Raw genomic sequence first — 27975 nt, 5'->3', positions numbered from 1 at the left:
ACAGGATTTGCTTAGTACAAATTAGCTTTGGCTATATTTTATTACTTTTTTAAACATGTATGATCCTTTAAAATGTTTTATTAACTATGTGATCTTTTTCTCTCTGTGAATCTCAGTTAAAAATGAGTTCTTGTTTCATTATCTTTGTGTGCTTTTGGCAATTTCTGTTCTTCCTCATCTTGGTAATTTTCTGTAAATTTGCTTCATTATTTGCTCCCTGTTGTCATTTAATAAAGATACCTTTTAGCAAAGGCCCTATATTTATTTCTTATCTTTTGGGGCCATTAGCTTCAGCTGGAAGTAAGCGTTAGGACTCTTGCTGTGCCACTGATCACTTTGCTGCTATGAGGATTGTGTCTGTCAGTGCCACCAGTAACTATGGATGAGCAGCATCAAGAACAAAATTGATCATGTGCCCCAGGCAGAATGGTTTTTGACCACTGACTTGCACAGGCTCCTCCTAGCAGAAGAGTGAGGCGTGAATTCTTCTCTCACCAGTGGGAATCACTCCTCTTGATGGCAGATTTGGGATCTTGGTGGATAGAGGGCTTGCAGTAAGGGTAGAGCACAGCCATGTGAGTACATAGTGGCCAGTCTTCTTATACAGTTGCTGATGTAACTGCATTCTTCCCTTTTAGCTGATTTCCTCAGTCCTGGATGTGTCTATGTTGAAGAAGTCCTTTGTTTGTGAAAATTTCACACTTAAACCATGCTATCCCACAGCTTTCCTGAAGTATGGAGGTACTTCTTTGGCAGACATCCCAGAGTGGGTGATGTTTCTGTCCAGTTTTCATTGGTGGGTATGCAGTCTGGTTATCAGGACTAGCGTGGATATCCCCAGTGTCAAGATTGTTTTGTGGGCCAAGAATTACTAGATGCAGACTAACGAAGAGATAGTGGTGTTGACATCATTTTGTTTTCCACATGCTCTAATTCTTCCCCTTTGTACAATCTGAAATAAGAAGTGAAAGACCTACTTGTGTGACTACTGTAAATAGGTAAATTTAGCAGGTAAGCTAAATGTCTCCCAGCATCCAAACATCAAGACCAAAGTAACATCTTACCATACATTATATTGCACATCACAAATTGGTATATGTTAATTCTAGCCTATTGGGTGGAAAAGCTAGATCAGGACTGAGTATAAGCAGAAAGGGAGAACCAGGCCTCTAGTTAAAAAGCTATGTTTTTAAAGTGTGGTCTTTACTGTGCTTTAGCTATTAGGTGTCACCTCCCAGAGGAAGCATCTTAGCAGCAGCTTCTTGTTTGTTTTCAGTGCAGTCAAAGAAATTAGAAATTTAAATAATTGCCAAAGGAGGTTGAATTTAATCAGTTTGACTTGAACTGAAAGAACTGCTTACATGGGCAAAAAAGCTGTGAGTCACCACCTCTTGTTTAAAAGCAGAAAAGGACTCCAAGTAAGCTTTACATTGAACAAATGCACTGAACAAATTTTTTAATCTATTGTGCTGGTAAGTAAGATGTGATCAAATTCAGGGGTAAAACAAAATGTATTAACCATCCTGAAGACGCTCTAGAGGTGTCCAGTTTAATTTCTTTTATGAAATAGGTAAAATCCAAACAGTAAGCAAACAACAAGGATAACATACCTCACAAATTCCTCATGTTTAAATGGCTCAAGGTACTGATAACCAGCGTAGATAAGTTTAAAAGTACACCTACTGTTCTACAAATGCTCATTTACAGCAATAGTTTTCTTTCTCATGCAATACACTCTCCTGATTTTGTACAGTGAATATTCACAGAGCAAAGTGTGAGTGGATAAATTGGATTGCTATCATCGCTGTCCTAAGATGTTGTATGGATCCTGAAGACATTCACTAATGTGGTACTTCTTAGGCTGCAGCACAGATGTTTGAAACTTCCATGCAAAGCACCCTCCTGAGACTGCCAAATATGCATTTATAGAATCTTGCAGACTGGTTTGGTAAAAGGGATTGATTTCATTATATCCATATTTTTTCCTGACTACCCTTTGATGGTGTTTCTTTACTAAGTAAAGATGTGATCCTGCAAATAATTGTGCCCATGGGTAGTCATTATGAGAGGTCTAATGAAATAAGTGAGACTGCACATAAGAAAACACTGTATTTGACAGTTAGGGTTTCACAGTACTAGCCCATAGAAGATGAACAGCCTACCCAACACTGATTTGGATTAAACGGAGTCTTACTTTTAATCCAATTCTTCTACTAATTAAAAGTAAAACATTAAGACTTCTGCTGCATACGGAATGATTTTCAAATTACATGTGCAGAAAAAAGGATCATATTTGTAAGAAATCATAATGCAAAGAAAATTTAAACAACCTGGACATAATTGTAAATTTTTCTGTTTAAGGGAAAGTCGTCAAAAGTTTGTCCAAAGGAGGGCTATGAAGATGGTGAAGGGTCTAGAGAGCAAGACATATGAGGAGTTGTTGAAGTCACTGGGTTTGTTCAGCCCGGGGCAGAGCAGGCTGAGGAGAGGCCTCACAGTGGCCTTCAGCTTCCTCATGAGGGGAGTGGAGGGGCATGCGCTGAGCTCTGCTCTCTGGGGACAGCGACAGGACTTGAGGGAATGGCATGGAGCTGGGACAGGGAGGGGTCAGGCTGGGTGTTAGGGAAAGGTTCTGCACCCAGAGGGTGGTCGGGCACTGGGACAGGCTCCTCAGGGCAGTGGTCACAGCACTGGGCGTGCCAGAGTTCAAGGAGCATTTGGACAATGCTCTCAGATCCGTGGTCTGGTTTTGAGGTGGTCCTGTGTGGAGTCAGGAGTTGGATTCGACAATCCTTGTGGCTCCCTTCCAACTCAGGATATTCCACAATTCTGTGATTCTATGAGAAGTTTGAGTAAATGTGATATAGAGAACTACTGTTGATTGAATTATTATAATAGTTAAAACTATTATTTTAATTTTAAAGCTCTATTATGTTACTTTACAGAACCCTTAGTCCACCTGCTGAGTTATACATCTGTCAGGATTAATGCTGTTCTGCATGAAGACCAATTGAGAAATAGTCTGTACCATATTGTGAATGTTATCTTTATAATTTACATAATACAGTATTTCAATATCAGATGATATATTGCAGAAGGAAACTGAATATTACAATCTCATAATATGCAGGAAATTGAAAAAATGGAAAATGGCTTTAGAGATTGTTGACTGCTCCAAGTATAAGAATCAGTTATTTCAGAACATTCTTTACATAGTAATTTGCAGTGAAAAAAGCAGACAAATGACAGGAATGGCTTAATGATCATATATTCATTTCTTTACTATTTCTAATTAAATACTAGTCTTGTTTTAATTTATACATTAATGGGTTTTTATACCAAGAAAAGATTACTGTATTTACCTGTATTGCCTTTACACTTAGCAGTGTGCATATAGTTACTCAGAACAATTCTCTGCTACAAATTCATTTGCATTTGTTAAATAAATCAGATATTCCAGAAAAACATAAAGGTAAAATGATCAGTGATAGAAATTCTACCACACCTTTTTGTAAATTGTTTTAATGCTTAATGGCTTTCATTGTTAAGGTATCTCTAGTGTTATTTTCTCAAATTTAAACTTCATTTGATCACCCTTCCATAAACTTGCTGGATTGCTGGATTGAAGTACTTATATATATATATATATATATATATCCCTTTCTGAGATGTTGTAAATTCTGTCCTAGGAACTCTAAATTGGCTCAATTTTTATTTATATAGTTTAAACTCCAAATATTTTACTGTAAAACATCCATTCCCTTATATTCATTGCTTTTCTCTCCAGTTTTATATCCAGATTTCTAAATCTTCCTTGAATTATGAACATGTGGTTGGACTGCAGTATTACAGTGCTGATCCCACCAGTACTAAGTGCAGAGGTATATCACTTCTATGTCTACTTAAGATTCCCTTGTTAAGCATCTCAATCTGGAATTTACTCTTTTTTGCTATAATACTAAAATAACTCATGTTTGGCTGCTTATCCCTTATGATACGTGCGTACATGTATATGTATCTGTTTATTTAAGAGCTCAACAAAAATGGTGAGATTTATGAGATTCAGTTACTCAAACAAAATGAAACAAATATCACTTAGTTCAAAATGAACTATTTATCCTGAAATAAAATCACAGTCTGTGGATCAGAAGGTATTTTGGGCTTGGCTTCATAGTCTCTTCTTTTTATATTTTACCACTTTGTATTAAATACCCACTAGGATAAAAACCAATTCAAATTTTATGGCTCATGGGCTAATGTCTTTATCACTGAGCTAAATAACTACATTTTAACTTAGCTCAATGACTACCATTTAAATTATGTGAATCTTTTTGTCAGGTTTTAGTAATTAAAATCACAATTAAAATTAATTTATTAGTTAAAAACAAATACAAATGTATCAATGTATAATTCTAACTAAACTTATTTATTAGCCAGCCTTCTAACAGTATGTGACACAGAACAGAGCTTTGTTACACATAGTGTTATTGGACTCTCCTATGTAGTTTTAGTGCCTGCCTTGGCACTCTCCAAAGGATCTAGATTTCATCAAAATGCTGTACCATTTTCAAAAGAAATAATCTTCTTCCTCATCAGATTTTCAAGGCAACAGAGAGACTTTATACTCCAAAACACATGGATCTTGTGTCTCTGTAGTTCCCTACACCAGACATTCTTAATTTCCTCCTTACAGGGATCCTTCTGCCTGGGCCTCAGCTCCTCAAGTGATACCTCTTTTTGAGATTCCACCATGGGGTATCTCAAAACTCCATAAGGTTTCACCACAAAGACCATGAAAGATATATTTATTCCTCCTATTGCTCAGACTGTTACTGATCTGGTTCCCTTGGAAGAGAATTTTCAGGAGGAGGAATAGCAGATGCCAGTATATTTGTCATCACCAGCCAAGCCAGACATCCTTTAATCATGCTCTTTTATCCCAGATGATTACAAATCCTTCCAAGATCTTATGAGAAAAGTTGCCTGACATCTATGTGGAAGCAATCCAGGAAAATCCTTACAGTGTTGAATGTATTGCACACATCTGTGCCTAGATGGATGGCTTTACCCATCAATGAAGAATTGTTGGACATGGCCAAATTCCTTTGGCAAGCAACAGATCCTTTACCGCCAGTCTCCAAGAAAGTAGATTGCCATTAGTTTGTGCCTTCATGTGAGCAGTTCTTTACTTGCCTCTGCTGGACTTTCTGCTGTTACAAGCAGTGAGCAAAAAGTCTGAACAGCAGTAGCTTTAATCTCTTTCATATGTAAAAGTCCAGCTGTGATTTTTCTATACACTGCAACATAGAATTCCTGGACCCCCTTTACAGACTAATTTCATTAGGGCCTGAGGAAATTTTAAGATCTTAATTAACGATGCTCAGCTTATAAACAGAACATCACTGAAGGCACTTTGTGCTGATTCAGTATTTTCTCACATCCATTGTAACAAGCATCAGTCATTCATCAGTGTTAGAGAGCGTTCTTTAAGGGTTACAGTTTTTTACTAAAAAAATAAAAATAAAGCTTTATAATTTAGCCTAAGGATTTTCATATAATGATATCAGAGTCAGATCTCCACCATCAAGAGGCAATTGGGAACATGCCATCAGAAATATCTTAGGTAGGCTCTCAATCTCTCTGTGCAACAGGTGCTTCAGTCACCTTTAATCATCTCTGTGTCCCATTGCTGAACTCCCTCCAGTATGTCCATGCCTCTGTGTACTTGGAAGCTCAGAATTGGACATAACACTCCAGGTATGTCTCACCATGGCTGAGCAAAGAGGAAGGATCACCTCCAACCTGCTGCCAATGTTTGCTTCTCCTAATGCAGCCTAGAAGGTTGTTGGCCTTCTTTACCATATGGGTACATCACTGCTTGGTGTTCAACTTGTCCACCAGGACTTCCCTTCCCTTCCCTTCCCTTCCCTTCCCTTCCCTTCCCTTCCCTTCCCTTCCCTTCCCTTCCCTTCCCTTCCCTTCCCTTCCCTTCCCTCCCCTCCCCTCCCCTCCCCTCCCCTCCCCTCCCCTCCCCTCCCCTCCCCTCCCCTCCCCTTTTTTTTCCTGTCAAACTTCTTTCCCCTCCCCTCCCCTCCCCTCCCCTCCCCTCCCCTCCCCTCCCCTCCCCTCCCCTCCCCTCCCCTTTTTTTTCCTGTCAAACTTCTTTCTAGCCAGTTGGTCTCCAGTCTGTACTGGTGCATGGGGATCGATATTCATCCCCAGGTAAAGGTCTTTGCCTTTCCCTATGATATAAACTTCATGAGATTCATATTTGCCCATTTCTCCAGCTTCTTAAGCTTCCACTGAAGGGCAGCACAACCATCTGGTTTATCAAACACTCCCAATTCTGTATTGTCTGCAAACTTGCTAAGGGTGCTTTCTGTCTGTGATGAATGAAGAAGTTGAACATGTTGGTCTGGGTATTTCTGTAAAGTCCTTCATTACTGCAGTCTCCATATGCAACATGAAAAGTAAAGTTGTATTTCTAACTGACTTAACTACTAATCTTTTGGTGATCAGGTTCTCTGAATGACAGAATCCTGCAAACTGGGTATTCCTAGAAAGAAACTTAGTAGGAAACCAGGACTAACCTCATGCTTTTGTATGTAGTGTATGATTTTAATGGCTTATTAAATGAACTTAACTTAACTTAACCTATATACCAGTTCCTATGGAAAACTATCCTGATGCTTAATCAAGTATAGTAAAATACTTGGTAGTTTGATATTCACACCAATGGGATAAGACTGCTCCATTATGTCAGTTACCAGATATTAATATCAAAGATACAGATGCATAGGAAGTGTTTCTGGCAATGTGATAAACAGCTGTTACAAGGGCTATTAATTACTTTTTTTTTTTTTTTGAAAAGACAGAGCATTCAGGTGTTACCAAACCTGTATCTGACCAGACATATTCAAATTACGTCAAGAAAGACCATGTGTGAAACATCAGATCTAAACAGGAACACATTGTGTTTAACATATCTTTTTGCAAAAATGCAAACAACGCTTAGTGGTAGGAATAATTTATCTCTTCAGTCCTAAACCTCTGTCTGACAGTATAAAGCACATTGTTGCAGCTTCACAAATCTAGATTTAATTCTCTGTACCTCTAGCTAGGTAAAGGTGTCCATCCACATGCTGTCAAAAGTAGAATGAGCTCTTTGTGTTTTTTGTTTGTTTGTTTTAATTTGTTCAATGTTAATAGTGTAAATTAAGGTTAGGCAAAATTGTTACTTTTCTTTGAAGTGGTTACTAAACTTGGCTACTGTCATGCAGTTTCAGCAACAAGAACTTTATCTCCTTGGAATCTTATATCAGAGGTTGCCAAAAAGGAGCGTCCGTTTCATGCAATTTAAAATTGGTCAATGAAGTTTTGGTATTTAAGGCTTCCAGTTAAATATGTTCTTAATTTATAAACTTACAAAATTATAGCTGTAGGAATATAAAGTGTTTTTTTTTTTTTTTTTTTTTTTTTTAGGATAAAAAAGGCATAAATCTCCAAGACTAAAAATTAAAAGCTATTGTTAGAAATCGATGAATCAGGCTTAGAAAGTGCACTTTATTTTGCGTAAAATGCACTTACTAATTTTTAGCAGTTCTTTCCATATTCTGCTTTGAGAATTTGACTTATTTATGACATTTGGTCCCAACTTTTTTACTGAGCAGTGAGAATGATTAGTAAAGGATTTTCAAAGGTGGGAAATGTGCAAAGGAAAAGCATTCTTTAAGACTTTTTGAAAATACTTCCTTAAAATGAAATGTAGAACAATGATTTTCAAGATGCTGAAAAATGTTTTAGAATCTAATACTGACATCAGATATAAGATGCCAGGGAGCAGATACAAGAGAACCAACAGGCTTTCAGAATGAAAACATAGGAACTCTGAGGTTTTAAAACTTTTCTTCAGTCTAGGCAGTTGAAGAAATGTTCATGGGCAGAGCATTACTCAGAGATATTTGATTATAAATGTATGGATAGCCACATGGTAAAACATGAATTAGGTGTGGGAATAAGTACCCTGTTGGCCATTAGTGAAGAGAATGAACTTACAGAAAAAAAAAAAAAAAAGAAAGCGAAATATTAAATATATTCATATAGAGGGCTTGCTCAGCCCTTGTTTAATCTTAGAGACTTCTAGGATTACCTCAGATAGAGCCATACTCAGAATAACAGAGGAGGCTGACAGGACATTTCTGTGAGGACCTTCTGACTATTGAAATTATTTCCACATTTCCTTTCAAAATAAGCTGTTACACATTACTCCTGAGCAACTCCTACAAAACTTTCTGTCCTTGACAATAAGTAATGGTAGTAAAGCAGCTTTATTAAGAAACCATAGAGACCTTTAGAACATCTTTAGAATGTAAGATTTATGAGTATGTATTGTTGGGAATAATAGATTATTTTTATTGCTATATTTTAATTTGTAACACATCAAGCCATACTTGAAATAAATAATCTCACTTGGAAGTTATGTGTAGAGTTGGTTAGGAAAATGTACGGTCTTTCTTCTCATATACTTTTTTTTTTCTTTTGAATACCTCTCAAAAAAATAAATACCCCCTTTTTATTGCCCTTTTTGGGAGAGACACCTTGAAACATTTTTCTTAGCTATGTTAGAGTCACAATATGGAAATATTTGCAAACTTCTGACCTCAAACAAAATGTGTCTTGATGGGGTAAGTGACTTAGTAAAGAAATGTATAAAAAGTAGTTTCTTATATTTAAGTATCATCTGTTTATCTTTTCCTTGATGGTTTCTTATCCATGAGTTTTAAGTACTCCATAGATGTAATTAAGTAGCTTTTCACTATTCATGGAACATTATGCAAACTAGAATGATTTCTGGCTGTGATTAACTGTGATTAAAGTGGACAGGAAAACCTTGGCTCATTTAAGGGATATACAGACTGCTGTCTCTATTCTGCTTTAGAGACGAGTGCTCTGTCTTCTAGTCAAAACATTTCACAATAAAAATTTAACAGGCTGGAGAGCATTTCCAGAAACAAACTGTTAATCTGAATATGAGCTGGAATAGCACAGAAAAACAAGTCATGAGGAAATGATACTTAAAGGGAAAGGAAAAATATCTTAACTTTAAACAAATTTATATCCCATGAATGCCATTCCTTGAATGGGAGGTCACAGCCAGTGATGCCCCATCTGCTGCCCTAATAGGAACCAAATACTATGACTGAGCTCTGTTCAGAGCTAATGCAGTATTTTTAGCATGTGCTGTAGTAAGTAGCTACAGTGCCAGGAGATGGGGGAGAGTGAGCGTTTCAGAAGTAGAATAAACTATCACATGTGGACAGGCCTCTGGACAGTAACACAATTCAAGTGGGAAATAAAGACTGTAAAGATAAAAATGTAGTGTAGAAGGAATGGAAATTGCAAAATGCAGTTGGGCTAAAGTTGCCCAACACTTTGGTTATAAATATGTGTTTCATTCATTTATAATCTTCTTAAATATACATGTAAAATTTCCATACTTGCTCTACCAGGCTGGTTTTATTTTTTATTTTTTAAATCATTTGAAGGTTTTAGGCAAAACCGTACAACCAATTCTGAAGCTAGGCAAAAAATATTGCTTTCCTTTTGAAAAATCATGTTTTACTTTAGAGATGTTGTTGTACCTGAAAGGTGACAAAGAGTTATTTTTATTTTTTTATTTTTTTTTGTCATTTGCATTGTAACTTTTACTGACATCATGAGATTTTACCTCAAACTGATAATAATGACCTTCTACTAAATTTGAGTTTTAATAGACTCAGTATTGGCTTGCTAGGTTTGCTTCCTTGCCCAGACCCCAGGAGATTCTGTCCAACTCAGGAAAGGACTCTGTCTTCACAGGTCCTCTGTGCTGAATAGGATGGGTTTGAAATTACAATGCAGCTATGTGAAGCGACCTTCCAAGACAGTCACATAGTTCTACAGAGTGCTTTTGTTAACAGTTTTGGTGTGAGATTCCTGATTCCTGCAGACCTGAAGCTCAAGGGAAAAAATCAAATTTGTCAAAATAATTAAAACTACAGCTGCTATATAAAGCTGAGTAAGAATTTGCACAGTAAAGTAAATCTAAAACGTTTACACATCCTGGGTTTTATTTACATTAATGTGAAAAGGAAAAAAAAAAAAAAAAGAAGAAAAACAAACAAAAAGTTTTTATTTTCATGCCAGCACAATTTCAGCATGTATTCAGGTTATTTTCTTTCTGACAGCTCCATGTACAATACAGTCCAGTTAGTCCAGAAAGAATAAAGCTGAAATGCTGGTTCACATATATATGTATATGTATTTATGTATATATATATATACTTACAACTAAAGTCCTGCCATATGCAGCATTCATAAAACAGTAGTTACCTGTGTTGCAGAAGCCAACTTTCCTCCCTTTTTCTTTTGTATAAATAGAACAAAGTGAAACATAAAACAGTGCTATTAATTATTTCCACAATCTGTTCTGATCCTGCCAAAAACTATATTACGAAATTTGCTGTTAAAGAGAAATGAAAGCAGGACATTACGTTTATCCAGGGACTTTCACTAAACAATGAAATATCTTGCATTCTCAGGGAGTGTATGAGTCAGAAAAATAAGATAAAATACTTGATTTTGCAGCTAATGTTTGTTTTAGTTATGGTCATTTTTCTGTCTCTTGTGACTGAAAAAAAAAACAAACACCAAAAAAAAGACCACCAAAAAAACAACAAAAAAACATGCTGATATCTGTTTTATTATGAGAAAGCAGTACCATCATCAAAGGAACAAAAGTGCATGAAGAGTGTCATTGCTTGGCAAATCTACTTAGTATCCTACCCCCACTTTGCATGGTAATTCTTGGTATGATGTGGCCATCTGAGTTTTCTCAGATGAGAAGGTTTATAGCATGTAGGGAGCAAAAAGCTCATGGGAAAATTCATTTTGTAACCTTTTCTCTCTTATTATTCTTGACCGTTAGCTCTCTATTCTCATCTGTGCAAAATGTGTCTGCCATAGTACAACTGTTAATTACTCATTTGCCGTCTTGACACAAAAGAATAAAATTATTTATAAAATTACTTCAGTACAGTTTCTGACTGATGAAAAAAGGAAACTTGGATTTTTTCTTAAGAAAATCTAATAATAGAAAAGGAATATGAACTTAAGACATTATAGTTCTGGAATATGAGGATTCTTTTCTGTCTGGTAGAACTGGTGATCAGCCTAGTTTGTTCAGATCATGTTGCTTTTTTGATGTTTAAAAATTATTTAATTTTCCTTCCTTCCAGTAAAATAATATTAAACCACATATTATAAAAAGGTTTTGATAGACTGATGTATATCATTTCGTGAAATTGCATATTTTAAAGAGGAATCACAAAGCTTTTGCAGCCTGGACTGTTCCTCACCTTTATATTGTGTTTGTTATTCAGATTTTAGAGTGCCTAGAATATTTTAGGATTCTGATATGTTCTGAAAAAGGGGTACAAAACATTCATTTTGTACATTCAAAGAAGCATTTTAGTAGAATTATCATTTCATTAAAATCTGCTGATTGCTGAGATACCCTTCAAGGAATATCAAGGGAAAAAGAAGAATGAACTGTTGTGGGGTGTGAGCTGTCCACTGTCTCTAAATCATATTTTTGCTGAGGTTGTGACCTAAAAATTGATTGTCCTGAAAAAGTGACTGAGACTCTATTTGTTGCTTCCTTTTCTGTCTTAAACATGGAGGAAATGCTCAGTGATCAGTCTGTTATTGAGGTCTTCCCTGCAAGCAATGATTGTGTCCAAAGTTGCAATCAAAAACTACATTAAAACTACAAAAAACTACAAAACTACATTAAAAAATGCAAAAAGTTAATATTTTCTGACCTAAAATGTTTTCTGAAGACTGGGATTCTTCTATCTTTGTTGTTTTAATATTTACACTAATATTTACTTGTGGAAGGGTGAAAGATTGCAGAGTTCCTATAACATTACCAACATACCTGTAGTGCTGTGCAAAATGCTTCAAAGAAATATGGGCAATAACTCTGTTTGATCATTAGGGCATGCACAGGTAAGAAAATAGTTGCATGGGAAACTGTAGTAAGTAGTGATTTTCCATGCTGGGCCTGTCAACAGTTCTGAAATTTTCCCATGGTAGTGGAGAAAGATAAAAAAAATAGATAAAAAGGTAGATTTACTTGTAGATTTACTAATGCTCCAAAACACCATCTGCATATGTCATTGTTACTTGGTTAGGTACTACATATATTAAAATAGACTTGTTATGGGGAAATCAGTACTACAAGCTGGTTTTGATATTTTTTTTTTCTTCCACAAATCATATTAACTTATTTGTGGAAATAAGTTAACTTATTACTTTGATCTCACTGATTTTTATCAGCTTTCTGCTTATCTTTTAAGCCCTTATTGCTTTACTTAATTAAAATTCTGTATGCTCTGTTAATATTGGTTTTCTTCCTTATAGTTTAGCTATTCACCAACTTCTTGTTTGCCACAACTTTGTCTGTTATATTTCTCAGTTGCCTTTTTTTTTTTTTCCCTAGATAGAAAGGCTTAATAACTAATCTAAGTTACAGCATGCACAGAGGCAGTCTTGCATGCGAGTACATCTCAGTGCTCTAATATTTAATTAAACCATATTTCTACAAATATAGGTACAGAAAAGAAATATGTCAAGATTAGCACTGAAAATATCCACTGTCAAGGTTTTCCTCTACTGAGATCACAAGGACTGCTCAGTTAATATAGTGTTTTCTCATTCTGACGTTGGGCATGACCTTGTGCAGTAGGCCTTTCCAAGAGTGCATTTCCTTTCAAGATATGTTTTCTGACTGCATCTAAACTTGTCAGCGTCTTCTTGCTGAGCCTTCGTGTAAAGGAGAAGTAAAGGAAAAACCACAGTAATTTGGGCCTGTTGCTGGAAGTAAACAGACTTACATGGATATATACAAGTTGTTGTAATGGACAAAGGTGAAGATGATTAGTATCAGACCGGGTGGTCCGAAAGTCAGAAACAGCCCCCAGCTTCTTTAGTTTGTGCTGTCATATGAATTTAAAAGGAACATAATTCCCAATAAGAAAAAAATGGTTTGATCCCAGTAGTCATGGGACCTTTGTTGTATATGCAAACAATAATCCCTAGGATGCTGAGTGAGTTTCATACCATCTGCAGGCCATTGTGTGTTCAGAGAAATGTGGTCTGTGCTGCTGCAGGGATAGCTTTGGTAAGAAACAGGCCATTTTATCTACCACTGAGATTGGCTCTGCAGTGTTATTTAGAGTAAAATTTCCCGCTACACCTAAACTACACTGACTCTTCCCCTGTTGCACATTTCCTTCCCTGCATTGCACAGCAGGATGTAACAGTGGCCAAGGGTTGAGTCTGTTTGGGCAGGTGACCTGGGGGGAGGCAGGTCTCTTCTTTGTTTACCAGGGTTGCAGTCAGTTTTTTCATTTTCATCACTGACTCACCTTGCAACCACTATGCCAGGTCCCTTCTGGAGCAACTAGAAGGAGTGTGTGGACAGACAAGAACAGAGTATGATATCAATCACTTTTAATACCATTTGGTGTAATAAGCATTTAGGTATGGCAGAACAGATAGAAGATTGTTCTGTGTAAAGCAATGATGCAAAATTTAGCCCTGGTATAGCAGATTCGCTGTTATAGTCAATAATTCACACAGAAACATTGTACTGTTAATAGTAAAGGCTATAATATACTAATCTCACGGATGATTCCCTGTAGGTATGCTTTATCACTTCTGCATCAGTAATGTGCATTTAAATAATGTATTTAATTATGTTGACGTAACAGAATATAATGCCAATTGTCAGTGAAATTAGGGCCAGTAGTAGGCCTATTGCCATTTAAATTCTACTTTCATCCCTAAACAACAGTCTGAGTTTATGCTGCCTTTTGCAGAGAGGTGCACCTTGTACTGCCAAAGAAATCCAGAAGACGAACTCAACATTGCTTAGCTGTTCAGGGGACGTGACCCTGTAACAGAGGTATCACAGAATACTTGTTCACAATATAGCCTATTCCCCTCTGGTTCCATTACTGCATGTTTTTTTTAGCTGAAGAAAGTTTGCATAGTGTGTTGGAAATATAAACAGAACTGTAAAAGCCACAAGGCATCCTTAACAACAGTGCCATCAAACCTTCTGTTTCACAACTAAGTATCATGTTTTCCTTGGATTTATTAGCACTTTCTCACTGTTACTTTTTCCATCAGCAATAGTATCTCAGAATGTCAGAATTCGTTAGAACAGTTTTAAAAGGTACAAAATTACTGCATTGCAACAACTCTCTGCCTTCTATTTGTCTACAGAATGAAAAGCTCTTTATTAAACTTTTTTTGTTCTTTTTTTTTTTTTTTTTTTTTTTTTGATGATAGTTACTGAATATTGCTTCAAATATTTTGCCAGTTCAGATTTGTTTCTCAGACAAGCAGGAGGTTTTTATAACTAACCCTGTTTTAACCACCTAATTTTGGAAAGCAAAATGTTTCCATGTTACAAAGATTAGCGAGTAAATGAACGTTCACTTTTGTTTCTTTGTGACATAAATAACAGCAGAACAACTCTGCTCCAGGCACTTTTTGGTGTTCTCATTTAAGGCACACAAGGTAACTTAGCAGTTAACTCAAAGACTAAACTGGGAAAGTATGGTCTGCAAGGGTGTATCAATAAACTATGCAACTTGTTAAAACTTTCATAATTGGGATAATCATTATGTTTATTGGCACATTAGTACACAGTGTACTGCTTAGTTCATTACAGCTAACTTCTAGTTACTGCTCTGCTGACAGTTACACCTGTGCATTCTCGCTGACGTCAGTTGGGTTTATATGAAAGTTAAACAAGAGCAGTAATTGGCACTAAACATAAAATGTTCTGTTTGTAAAGAAAACAATGTGTGCAGAAAGGAATGAGTATCAAGAGGCTTTAAAAAGTTTTGGCATATTATTAAGAGGAAATATTTAACAGGATGGTTAAACTTTAAACTAAAAATATTTTCCCATTGACTTTATTAAAAATATCTCTTTAGGTTGCAAATGAGAAAAAGACACCTATAGACCAACTTTAGTCTCCATGACAACAAATTAAACTCACAAAACATGAAACAGTACTACTTGGCATCAAAGTTATTTTACAAGCTAGTACAGCATATCAGCAGGACATAAGCTATCCCACTTCACCAAAAGTCTTACATTTTTATTCTGTCTTAATAAATGAGCAAAACATTGCACACAACAAACATGAAATCAGGATGTATTGGTTGAATTGTTTTTGTGAGTTTCATTGGAATAACTGAAGAAAAATATTTCAAAGTCAGGTCTTTTCTTGGGAAGTGTGACAATCTCAAATTTTTGCTAATGTTTATGAAAACTGAGATAGATAACCTTCTTGACTCTGCAGTTGTGAAGGTTATGCATATCTTCACAGACTTATGGAAAGCAGAAATGGCAATGACCTATGGCTGCATCAAGTCATGCAGCCGTATCTTTTGCCAGTGCAAAAATACTCCCCAAAATACATTGAGTGTTATTGTCTAGTCTAGTTTTAAAAGTTTAAGACTATGTAGATTCCATTGTTTCCCTTGGGAGTCCAGTTTGTTTCACTGCCAGGAAGCTTTCCTGATATTCAGCCTCAGTTTTTCCATGTTTAATTTCAGGCTATTAATATGAGAGCTCATACTGAATAACTATTCTACTTTTTGTTTATGATCTCAAAATATTTCTAGATGCTGTCAGTCAAGTCACATGTGAACCAATCTATACTTAATTATTTTTAACTTTCCTCTCTAACTGACCCTTTCAATCTCCCGGCAAATACTCTCTGAGTAGCTTCTATTTTCAATAGATTTGCTTGGCTATAGGAAAACTTAATTTCAGTTTTTCTTATAGAAGTCATATGATAATAAATCCCTCTTTCCTTTCTATGATGTATTTAAACTTCTCTGAATTACAGGCACTTTTCAGAGACATCCTAGCATGAATAGTTGGTCCCATTACATTTATCTCAGCAATGCTTATTTTTACCTCTCTTTGAACTAGATATTGAAATACATTCTCTCGCATTTTGCCTAGCCTCCAATACTATGAGATTGTTTTCATAATGTTGTTTTCTGTACATTTGCAATTCTTTTTATATCCTCTTTGTTCTCACCTGGCTTGAAATCAGACAATTTAATTTTGCCATTATAAAATCATAAGGAAAAAAAGAAAAAAAGTTTTCAGTCTCAGATATGAGCAAAGCTACATCTCATCTGGATGTTATTTTGTTTATCATTTTCATGAGAATTTTCAATTCTCAAAGCTACCTTCCGTTGTGAGCCAATTTGCATTATATTTCCAAGTATTCTGGTGTCCAAATCTTTCTGGAAATCCAGTTACGTATGTTCTACTCTACTCACTTGTTGTACTGCTCCATAAACAAAGCAATTGAGATTACTTGGTTCAGTCTTTATTAAACCTAAAACACTAAATTGTTCATGGTTCCATAATTCCCCAGTTAATCACCATGCTATTCTCTTAAAGTATGTTCTGAATTACTGGGGAGCTACAAATTCAGATATCTGGTTGATTGCTGCCATCGTCATGATTTAATTCTTTCTGTTCTAACATTTGCTTTTCACAGGTTTCCAGTGATATTTTTTTCCTAATTCCTTCTAGATAGGCATATCTAGATATGCATGAATTGATTTCCTATGTAAATCTGTTCATGATGATTACTGTGTTTAATAAGAAAGAAAGGCTGAAGATCTTGACAGTAGGCAGTACTCCAAATATGGAGAGTGACTTCAATCATCAGCACGTTCTAAATGTAGAGATGGACTTAAGGAACTATTTGGATATATCTATTTGTATCCTGGCAGATTCATGTTAATCAGCAAATTTAAGACCTTGCTTAATAGCTACTTTTAGAACATCATCTCAATGCCTAGAAGAAACTTTTAAAGTCTGCCCTTCAGAGCACACAGAGGAGTTAATTATCCCAACACCAGAGTAGTTCAGGCAGACATGCTGTGGGATTCATCATCTTCATAGTCCTCGGACCAACTGTGCCTAAGTGAATGAACTAAGGGTTTTATGCGAATCCCTGTCTAAAGTCTTTGAACAGTTCTTACTACACATGTAAACATTTATCTCACTCCTTAGTCAATTATTCCTTCCTGCCCTGCCCTTTGCACTAAATTCTATTAAATTTTTTCTTTTCCTCCACATTCTTTCCTCATATTAAAAGATAATATTGATGGTTTCTAATTAACTATTAAATCCTGTGTATATCTTCTACTATAATCAAAAAGTTTGTTCCAGTCTCCTGTGTTCTTCCCATTCCCATTGATTTCACTCCTTTTCATTTGATTTTTTTTCACCCATGTATATACTAAGTCTATATTTATTCATTTAGATCCCTCTATATCCTAATTTTCTTCACAAATAACAGTACTGGATTCTGATTCTCATTTTCAATAGCTAGAATTCTTGTGAAGTATTGTGATTCTGACTCAGATCTTTCCAAAGAGATTTATTTTGACTCAATAGTGCCACTATTCCTCTTGGAGGCAGAAAAAGTACCCTATGACTTGATTGGATTCATCTGCCTGAAAGTGCATGGAGCTGAAGGATTCCCTGAGCAGGGAATGCTTAGGACAACAGTCCTGTAGATGTCATCCTAGAATGACCATATGGACAACAAAATAATTTATTTAAGATGGTAGCTGAAAACTAAATAACAAGAAACAATCTTGGGAATAAAGGTTGTGGCTAAATGAAAGACAGTCTTATACCAGCAACTATGTTTTTATGGAAAAGTTGTTCCTGACGCACACAGGACAAAAGAAGATAAAAGCTTCATTGATTTGTGCTTTATGGTGCAACAGCATTTACTTAATTATGTTGTTGAATATTTTCTTTTTTATTTCTACACAAGAAATAGCCAAGATTTTTTAACACAATGCTACACTAGTTCCCAGAAGTTTTGAAAACAGTAAAAAGCAGATGTCCAGGGAAGACAATGAGAGTGCAAGTAGTGCACACTGACATTGGATAATCTCCCAGACTTCAGCCATATGGGGATCAAGGACTCCCTAACACAGATAAAAGCTTCTTTTGTTAGGAGTCCTCTAACTCACTTATCCTAAGAAAGAACTTTACATCTTCTGGTAGGAATCCATTTGCATAATGCAATGAGTTTTATTCCTTTCTCTGAAGGCTAACTATTCAAAACCAAACCAAACAAAACCAAACCAAGCCAACCAACCAACCAGGCAAACAAACAAAAAAACACAAACAAAATGAACCAACCAAACAAACCAACCTCATGAATGTAACACAAACAAAATGAACCAACCAAACAAACCAACCTCATGAATGTAACACAAACAAAATGAACCAACCAAACGAACCAACCTCATGAATGTATTATGCACATTACTCCAGTCTGTAAATAAACCCTTCTGAAGACTTATAAATGTGATCCTGGGTTAAAAAGAGCAAGGATTTTGCACCTGCATACAGTGCCAACAGGATTTCAAGTTGTGTATTATAAATATATTAAGAATTACCAGGAGCAAGAAGTGAAATGATCAAGAAACAGAAACGTCATTGCCATGACCTTTTATTAGTAAATGATTAATGATTCTGTACAAAACATGCCATTATACTGAAGGACTCCTTGCCAAACAACACTGTGGATACCACAAGTTTATGTGATTGCAGGATGAGACTGAAAAGCTTCATAGAAGGTAGATAGTATATTTCTAGATACATAGAAACTGTCTCTGTGTCAGGAGTCCTTGATCCCCATATGGCTGAAGTCTGGGAGATTATCCAATGTCAGTGTGCACTACTTGCACTCTCATTGTCTTCCCTGGACATCTGCTTTTTACTGTTTTCAAAACTTCTGGGAACTAGTGTAGCATTGTGTTAAAAAATCTTGGCTATTTCTTGTGTAGAAATAAAAAAGAAAATATTCAACAACATAATTAAGTAAATGCTGTTGCACCATAAAGCACAAATCAATGAAGTTTAAACATTGAAGTTCCAAAATTCTTGTGTAAACAGACTGGAAGAATTTTAAATATTTCATAATCTGCATATAGTTTCCCTCAAATTCAGAATAATCCATTCTAATATAGTGTGGTTACAACATAGTATTTTTCAAGTTCAAAAGGGGATTTAAAATCAATCACCACTGATTTTTATTGGGTAGGTCTCAAAACTAAGGCCCTAATGTGTCAAGCAACTTATTTTTGTGTGTCATTTGGGGATATAGTGAGAGAGCACAGAGGTATCATTTTGGTATGCAAAGGAATTGGCAGTGAAAAAAGATTTTCTGCAGAGATCTCATGATGTGCCATCAGGTACATACTTCTGTCTTCCAGCCATGTGCTTTGCAGCCTGTGGTCCACAGATCCAGTGGTCCTGTGCTCTGCCTCAGCAGGACCATAAAGTAACCAAGAAATCTGCTTGATATCTCTACGTAAAAACTCCCAGGGGAAAGCAGATTGGAAAAATTTGATGATCATTGCTTAGCTTGACCAAGAGCAGCTGTACAATTTTATGCAAGTCATCAGAATAGGTAAGCTCAGCTATCTGTTCTGATGCTCAAATCTATGAACTTTGAACATGGAAGTAGCTGACTGCAGTGGACTGGTCATGACACATGCTTCACTAGCCTGCTGATTGAAGGATTAATTCTTTCTTTTGTTTGCTGATAACTGACCCAATTTACACATCAGAAATAACAGTTATGAATTTAAGTTGTACATTTGGCAATCAAACATTTGAACTCCTCTACGAAGCAACATGGACCTCTGACAGAGCAGGTCATAAAATGTGTTTATCATATGGTCATGTTGAATAAGAGGAAATAAGGCAAGGGGGATCTGCTTGTAAGTATTTCAGATGTTCCTCCTAAAGCGTGTGGGAGTCTTCTGATAATTTTGAGAAACTACTTCTTCCACTAGTGGCTTTGTAGGCATCTACCATTGCCAGTGGGTGGAGTTTCCTCCATCTGCACAGCAGATGAGAATTTTGGACAAGCAGTCATTACAGGAGTTCTTAAATGAGCTGAGAAATATCATATCTTAGGTAAAAAAACTTTTCAAGATCTTGTGAAATCAGATACGTATTTCAGTTTGGTTCTGTGGAGTTTATTTATAGATGGGGAAAAGATTTGATTGCAATAAATTTTGGAGACTTTTCAAAGGAAAATTTTAGCTAAATAATCAGTTTCCTCATTAGAAACTGTTTGAGTGGGGTTCCTATTGTTGGCATGTACATACTAAAATCCAAGTAAATATTTTTAAAAATATGTTTTGAGAATGTTTTTAAAGCGAGTACTAAATAATTGTAAATACTGTAGATATTGTACATGGGAAGCACCATCCATTCATTTACTGATGTAGAGCTGTTTGTCCTGTTTAACAGCAAACAGGCTCTTCCTTTCCCAGAAGTTTTGTAACATCATGTGGCCTCTGTCCCAGTGGCTTTCAGAGCAATTTTATTTCTGCATAACATATTATGTTGTGAAAGTAAATCTTGGCATTGATACATCTCTGAACATCTAGAAAGCAACCCAAGATACGGCAACCTGCTTAAGTATTTGATAAGCAAAATAGAATAACTGTGCTCTAATATTGCTCTTTGCTAAGTGGTGGGAATTCAGTCATTACGTAACAGAAATTTAAAAAGGGAAATTAAACACTAATAGGATATCTACTATTTAATGATACTGAAGTGTTTATCTCATCCTCTGCAAAACTTAGGAAAAAAAAAGCTAAAGCAATAACGTGTTTTTAAGCATACCAATTATAAAATGATTTGCAGATTAAAAAGTTGTGTTATCCTTGCTTATTTTACTAGTGAAAAAGTCAGAACTGAGTTACATAGTGAAACACCACTTGAAAACAAGGATGGTCTCTAGTCTCTAGACCTGTATTTGCAAATATATTCGAATAAGCACAGCTTTCATGAGTGTAATTTGAATTTTGCTATCCTGTAGAGTTATCATTAGCTCCATAAATTTGTTGAGAACTGAAATACCACTTAATGAGAATTTTGAACATGATGCAACTGCAAATCAATACTATTTTTGTCAGACTGATTATGGTTCCTGGCACTCTAGAATCATCTGTCTTTAATTTAAAAATAAGAAAATAAAATAAGGGTAATTTTTATATAGTGAAAGACTGACTTCATAGGTTTATGATGGATCAATCACTATATGTGGCTTACGTATTTTATTTTTCAGTACTATAGATTTATTGAACGAAAAATGTACTAACTTTTCTTATGAGATTATGGCCTTGTGCATTTAATAGCCTTTAAATTTCTTTGCATTGAATAATAAATTTGTCTAATTTGGATTACCTGAGATACTGCATTTTAAAGAACAGAAAGAACATTAATAAGCAAAGTCAAAAAAACAAATGACTTTTTTTTTTTAAATGCAACTTTCTATGTTCACTGATACTTGATTTCATTACAATAAAGTTACATTAATAACACTTTTTTTTTTTTGGGGGGGGGGGTGAGGTGCAGAAGTTATTATAATCAAGAACCTTACTCTAAATTTCAGTCTTGTGTCTCTCTCTTCATAGCTAATACTGTAAGCTCTTCAGTAAATAAGTGACTTAACTGGAGATATTATAGATCCACTGTTATGCAGCAGTTACATTATGTCCTGATGAGTTTCCTTTAGCTTAGGGATAAAATATAGTCTGGTCTCATAGCTAAGTGTGCTTTTATAAGGACATTGGACCTATGGAGCTCCCATCCAGCCTGTGATTCTCAGTCCTTTATACTTTAATGAGAGCTGAGAATAACTTGTAAAAAGCCTGTAGTAGACCAATTTTACCAAAAAGTCATCTCTACACATTCTGGAGTTAGCAGAAATGAACTTAAGTTTGATGCATGGTCTTCAAAATGGGGAAGGAGAATTATTGTGATCTTGCAATTATATTAATGTCAGCAACCCTGTCCAGACCTCTAACAGTGAAATCTAAAAACAAGCGAAGTCCAGCTTTATAACCACTTTTCTGTTATGAAGCTTTATCTGAGTTTTGATGATGCTGTCACTTGGGTGCACCAGCTACAACAGGAGCAAAATAGTGTCTTACTAGTTCACTCACTAGAGCTAGAACTCATCAGAACTCACTAGTTCTGATGCCTTGTGAGTAGATAAAATAGTAGGAAAAAAACTTTTTGTAGAAGATCCATCCCCCCATTCCCACTCATCCTTTCAGTTTCTGAAGACTTCAGAGTCACAAAGTTTTAAACCAGCAAACTGTCTTGTAGAGGACTGTGAAAAGGATCTGCTATGTTGAAAATGGAAGAAAAGACTTTGTCCTCTGAGGCACAGTAGTAAGCAGCATGTTTTCTGGTTTTTCCAGTATATTTCTGTGTATTTCAGAGATCTATACCCTTCTAGTTTTAAGTTTGCAGGCTTATATCTTCTATCTCAAGCCTGAAAGGCTAAAAATACTCTGGACACAACTACTCATGTCCAACAGAATGAAACAGGTTTGGCACAATCAATTCCTCTGAAACTTCTTTTTTTTTTTTTTTTAATCTGGACAGTAACATGACCAGAGAACAGAGATAACTTATCAGAGCATGGCAAAAAGGTGGTTGAAAAACAGGAATGTAAACACCAGTACTGTAATATGTAGGAAACGTTTTAAGCTTTATGTAAGAAGGTTTGGATAGGCAGTTTTCATTAGTCAGTAATTGTAGTGTCTTGAGTTCTGGGCAATGTAGCTAACTCCCTGCTAGTGTTATTTATTATTTATTTATTTTTTTTTTTTTTCAGCGTACAGGAGAAACACATGGCACAGAGTGGCAAAGAATAAGCCTGTGAGCCAAGAGAATTGTGTCATATTTCCCATGACCCTTGGCACCTAGCTTCTCATGTTCCTCAGTATCCCTATTTGTAGAACAGATAAAAATTTGGTGTGTAACTCTCAACTTGTTTATAAAATGCCACAATATCCTTGGATAGAAAGTGCTATGAAAATATAAACTATTCTACCAAATAAAGCCTCACATTACAAGCCTCTTTCTCTTTGAAAAGGAAAATAGATTCAGAAAGCTTAAAGAGTCTACTGGCTATAGTCGTACAGCATAAAAGCTCTTAACCATGTATTTATTAGAGAATGTGAAGAACCACCCACTACTACATTTATATGGATTGTTTCCTTTTGCTCAAGACTGAATATGGAAAGCAGTAAGTATGTATTGTTGAAATTTTGAGAAGTGAGCAAAACCTCTTTCTTTAACCATGAATAGTAAATTAGTAGGACTCTGTAAAATTTTTAGTGACACTTTTAATTGAAGTGGGAGTAAATTGAAATGGTTTTACAGTTTTTATTGACAGTAGGTCAACCCTTTCCCTAGCTGGCATAGTTAGGGTGATGGCAGAGCAGAATATGCAGGTTGTAAAAGAAGATTTCATTGCTTATTCTTTTACTTATTCAAAGTGATCAAATGTGAGAAATGGACTGCAGATTTCTTCTGAAAGTAATTCTTTCAATGAATTAAATGATTAATAGACTTATATTTTTTATAAGAGATTGCTCCAAAATGGTTTATTTAACATAGCCTATGTTTTCTATGTGACAATGTGGTGTTGGTGTTTTTTATTTTCTTAAACATTCTTTCAAGTCAGAAATAATTTTTGATTTTTGAAAATTCAAAAGTCAGATTTGACTAAGTGCTAAGTAACTTAAAATCACTAAATTTTGTCAAAACAAATATTTTTTATTTACTCACTGTTTTTCACTTTCACATATATACTTTTGAAAGTTAAAACCAAGCACAAAGTATGTTTATTTATTTTATTTGAAAATCATTAAGTCAGATTCACAGTTTTAGTAGCACAATCTATCCTTGTTAGAAAGGATAAAAGTTACAGGATTAGGTGTTATTTTATACTTTAAAGCTCAGACTGAGACAAAATTTTAAACTATTCGCATCTGGACATGATGCATCTCCTGATTTAAAGAGGACTAAGCTAGTTAGATAAACATTACATGATAAGAAAATGAGAAAGAGGAAAATTTCCTTTGCACTGAATGTCCTTGCTTAGCTACTACAAGATATGAACAATAGAGTTTTTTCCTCTTGTTATCAACACCTTTTTTAAAATTTTTATTTTTTATATACATACATACATACATACATACATACATATATATATATATTACCTTCTTGTGAAACTATTCTGGCTGGGGAATGTACAGGGCATGAATGTCCCTGACCTTGAAGGGAATTCCTCTAGTGGGACTCTGAGACATCAGCACTTTCAGACGTTTGCAGCTGCCCTGTCCCTGTGTGTACTTCAGCTGTTTCCTAGACAATCCAACAAACTCAATCACAGTAAATGAGTAAGTGCATTCTTTCTCATCAGAAAGAATATAAAAAGTGGCAGTGCAGTTCACTATTAATTGAACAGTGGCTGTTATTTCTGTGCCAGGAAATAGCAGGATGAGACTGATCTTCTCAGGTTTTCCATATAAAATAGTCAGGAAAGTTCCAGGGACTGGGAACTTCCATCCAGTTTTACCTCTATTAAACTCCTCTGCTGATACACTATTTCTTCTTTTCTTTTACTTCTATTTCTTTTGGTATGACATAGTTATGACTAAATGTCAGTAGTGCCAGTAGCAGCAAAAACATAAGCAGAACTATAATAAAGTGAACATGCAAGACTGATGGGCCCTAACAAAGAAAAAGTGGAACACTGAATTTATTTTGGGCTTTTGAACAAAGAGACCTCTAAAATATTTTGTGCAATTGAAGGTATGGTCTTTCAGCTGACAAATGACTAACAGAAATGTATTCAGAGAGACATTGCTATGGAGGATCTTCTTCAGAGGCCACTAAGGGGCAAAGCTGCCTTTAAGTAGTTACTGCCTTAGCCTTTGGTGCTAAGGAAGAATCACAAGTGAAGAGACGAATATTCTCCCAACTTTCAGCCCTGCTCTTCTTTTCAGCTGACAGTCTGTGAGATATGGTTCATATGGTGCACAAAGAAAACATATTGTTCTATGTCGTTTCTTATGTTTACACAAAACATACAGTCTTTTTCAAAATCAGTTTGACTATAGGAATTAATAGACAAATTTAGATAAAGCCGGTTGCTTGGAATAACTTTGGAATCTCTTAAAATTAGTATTATAGGGCATGGGTTTCTGGGAAGGTTTTATTTTAGTCTCCAGTGACGTGATATGGTATGCTGTGCAATTCTGTAGCAAAATAGCTGGCACTATTTGAAAAGTACAGTTTAGTAGTATTTTCCATTGTTCACAAACAAGGCTTTCTGATTTAACAAATAGTACTCCTTTCCTTCGGAAAACTGTAAATACTACAATTATAGATTTGCAGCAGAGCCAATTCAAGTCTTCTCAGAAGCACAGGCTAAACTTAATTTTGTCTTGGGACAAAATTAATTTTGTCTTAATTTTGCCTCAGGACACCAGTTTTCAGGTCTCTACTGTGCAGCTACCCCAAATGCTATGCTGCCTGGGGCTGGTGGCATTGCTGACATCTTTAATTGGCAAGGAAGTGTGAGAGAGCCAGTGACATCCTAAAAGAGCAGAAACAAGCCAATATTTTGCTCTCTCTTTATATGATCCTTTATATGTTTAGATGGCTTCCTAAAAATAAAGCAAGCAATCTAAAGAAAGTGTTTCTAATACAACTTTTTAAATGTCTTTTTAGGAAACAATTTCTGTACAGCAGTAGTAACGCCACAGGCCAAAACCAAAGTCAAATAACTTCTATCAGCTGGAAGCTCTCTACAGTAGCATAAGAAGGTTGCCTCCTGCTCTTTAGTGTTGGGTGAACAGTGGGAAAAGAACAGAATTACTGTGTTCTGAGGGTCTGAAGAAAACAAATAATGCCTCAATTGAAACACGTAAAGCTACTGAATTAATTCCTTGCATGCATGACACAGAAGTAGTTAATAGCCCAAACACATTTATTTTGAATTTTATAATAGATAAATTGGCATTGCATTAGCAAAAGTTTTCTTTAGAAAAAAGATACCAAAAGTTTATTTATAAGATTATTGGGTACAGCGGCCATGAATACATTCACAACTGCATGATTGTATACACATCTATATGTGTATACACATGTATATGTATGTATATGATTGTATTTCTAATGGTTTTCAAAATCTCATGAAATTAAAAATTTGTAAATATTATTAATAACCCTTTAAGGAATGATATTTGCCATGATTGTGGCAAATATAAAAGGCTGTTGAGATGTCTGTAAATTCTACAGATAGAAAGCACCCACGAAAATACATTTTACTGCTTTAATAAATTCCTCTTATTGACCTGTGGTACAAAGTATTGTGCATAAATTGTATTTGATAATTTTGTGTAGATGAAACAGTGAAGCCTGGGAGAGATAAGATACGAACTCCCTGCAGTCCTAGTTAGAGGGGGAATGTGTAAAATGCAGCTTCAGTAAATCCAGCAAGGACATTCTGGCAATTGTCCACTTAGTTGATCATTCAAATTGCTTTTTGTCAGCTACTGATTCCTCTTTTCTGACTGTTAGCTCAACATAAAAATATACGGGCTAATATATGGACTTTAATGTCCAGTATCCATCCTATTCACACATTTTAAAAATCTTTGAAAATATTCTTATTCTGTAAATTAAAGTTTTGGATCTTTCATACAATCATAAAACCTAGAAAGTGACTGAACATGATGAAATATATATATATATATTTATACATATAAACAGGTGAGCTGTCTTTCAAGAAACTATCATTTTACATGGCCTTTTATTATTGGCTCATTTCATCATAACTGGTGCTTTAAGCAAGTTCATCTTTCAGTTCCTTTCTTATTCTCACATTAAAATATCTGAATGTGATTTGGACGAATTTTCAGGTCAAACGAGCAGCCCTCATGTGAAGTCCAGGTAGCAGCCTAAATTCCGCTGTTGCTGGTGGAAGCAGTGTTGTGAGTCTGTTCCTCAGGGGCAGGCACAGTCTCACAGAGATGACTGAAAAAAAATCTCAGCCAGTCTCTCCCCAGGGAACCGCAGTGTGTGTCCTCAGTCTAAAGGGACGATGGGGCTGAGAAGATTTAGTACTGGGAGACAGGAAGGGGGAGGAGGGAGATGCTTACACTGGAACACTCGCATGTTCCCTGGGTAACCGGGTAGTCAGACGAAGAAACTAATAAATCGGATTAAGAGTGTGGAACCCAAGCTTGGACTACAGATCACAGTTCATCTCAAAAGAGAACAACAAAAAAAATCATACATTTTATCAGATGGGTTTTGTTCCCACTTGTGTTATGGTCATTGTTTATTCAGGAGTGGAGGTAGCTGTAATCTGTGTTCCTTTACTACCACGTTGGTGGTGCAAAAATATTTAGATGCAACAATCTCCATTACTTTCCTATGTGTGTTGCTCTGGGGTCATGCCTGAATAAGAAGCAAATTAAAACCTGGGCATGGTAACAAAGGAGGCCTGCGTGTTAAATCGGGTTATAATCAATTGCAAAAGGTGAAAAATCATACAAAACGAGGGATAATAGTGTTTCTGACATCTCAGAAGACTGCAGTGCATATGCATTTTCTCTGTCTCCGTCTCTCTGGCTTTCTCTTTTTTTTTTCTGTTCTCACAACACATGTACGAGATCGGCTTTTTATGTCATACTGCAGTAGCACCATCCCACACACTCTCTGTCTCTGAAGAAATGTAACCCTTCTCCCATTTATCTTGAAGTAGATTTCAGTGATTTCTGAACTGAATATCTTCTGTCTGGAGGAGCATATATCTGCTTAACCTGTAAAGAAATGACAGCCTAGGCGTGAATCAGTCGCTCAAATACAGGCATCTAGTGCCATCTGAGACACCTCAGGGTGTCTGAGACATCCACCCAGGGCTGGCAGCTATGTCACAGGACCTGCAGGACACCTGCGCTCTTCTGG

General features: G+C 35.8%; 1 protein-coding gene across 10 annotated transcripts in view; it reads left to right on the top strand.

Annotated features, from left to right (window-relative positions):
• The window catches only part of PDE1A (phosphodiesterase 1A), a 221846-nt gene that overhangs the window by 117086 nt on the left and 76785 nt on the right, over positions 1–27975 (top strand). The gene's annotated exons all lie outside the window — the stretch shown is intronic.

This window comes from Anas platyrhynchos, chromosome 7 (assembly GCF_047663525.1).
Source record: "Anas platyrhynchos isolate ZD024472 breed Pekin duck chromosome 7, IASCAAS_PekinDuck_T2T, whole genome shotgun sequence".
Taxonomy (NCBI): domain Eukaryota; kingdom Metazoa; phylum Chordata; class Aves; order Anseriformes; family Anatidae; genus Anas; species Anas platyrhynchos.
Note: the sequence above shows the minus strand (reverse complement) of the source record. Positions and strands in the feature narration are given on the sequence as shown.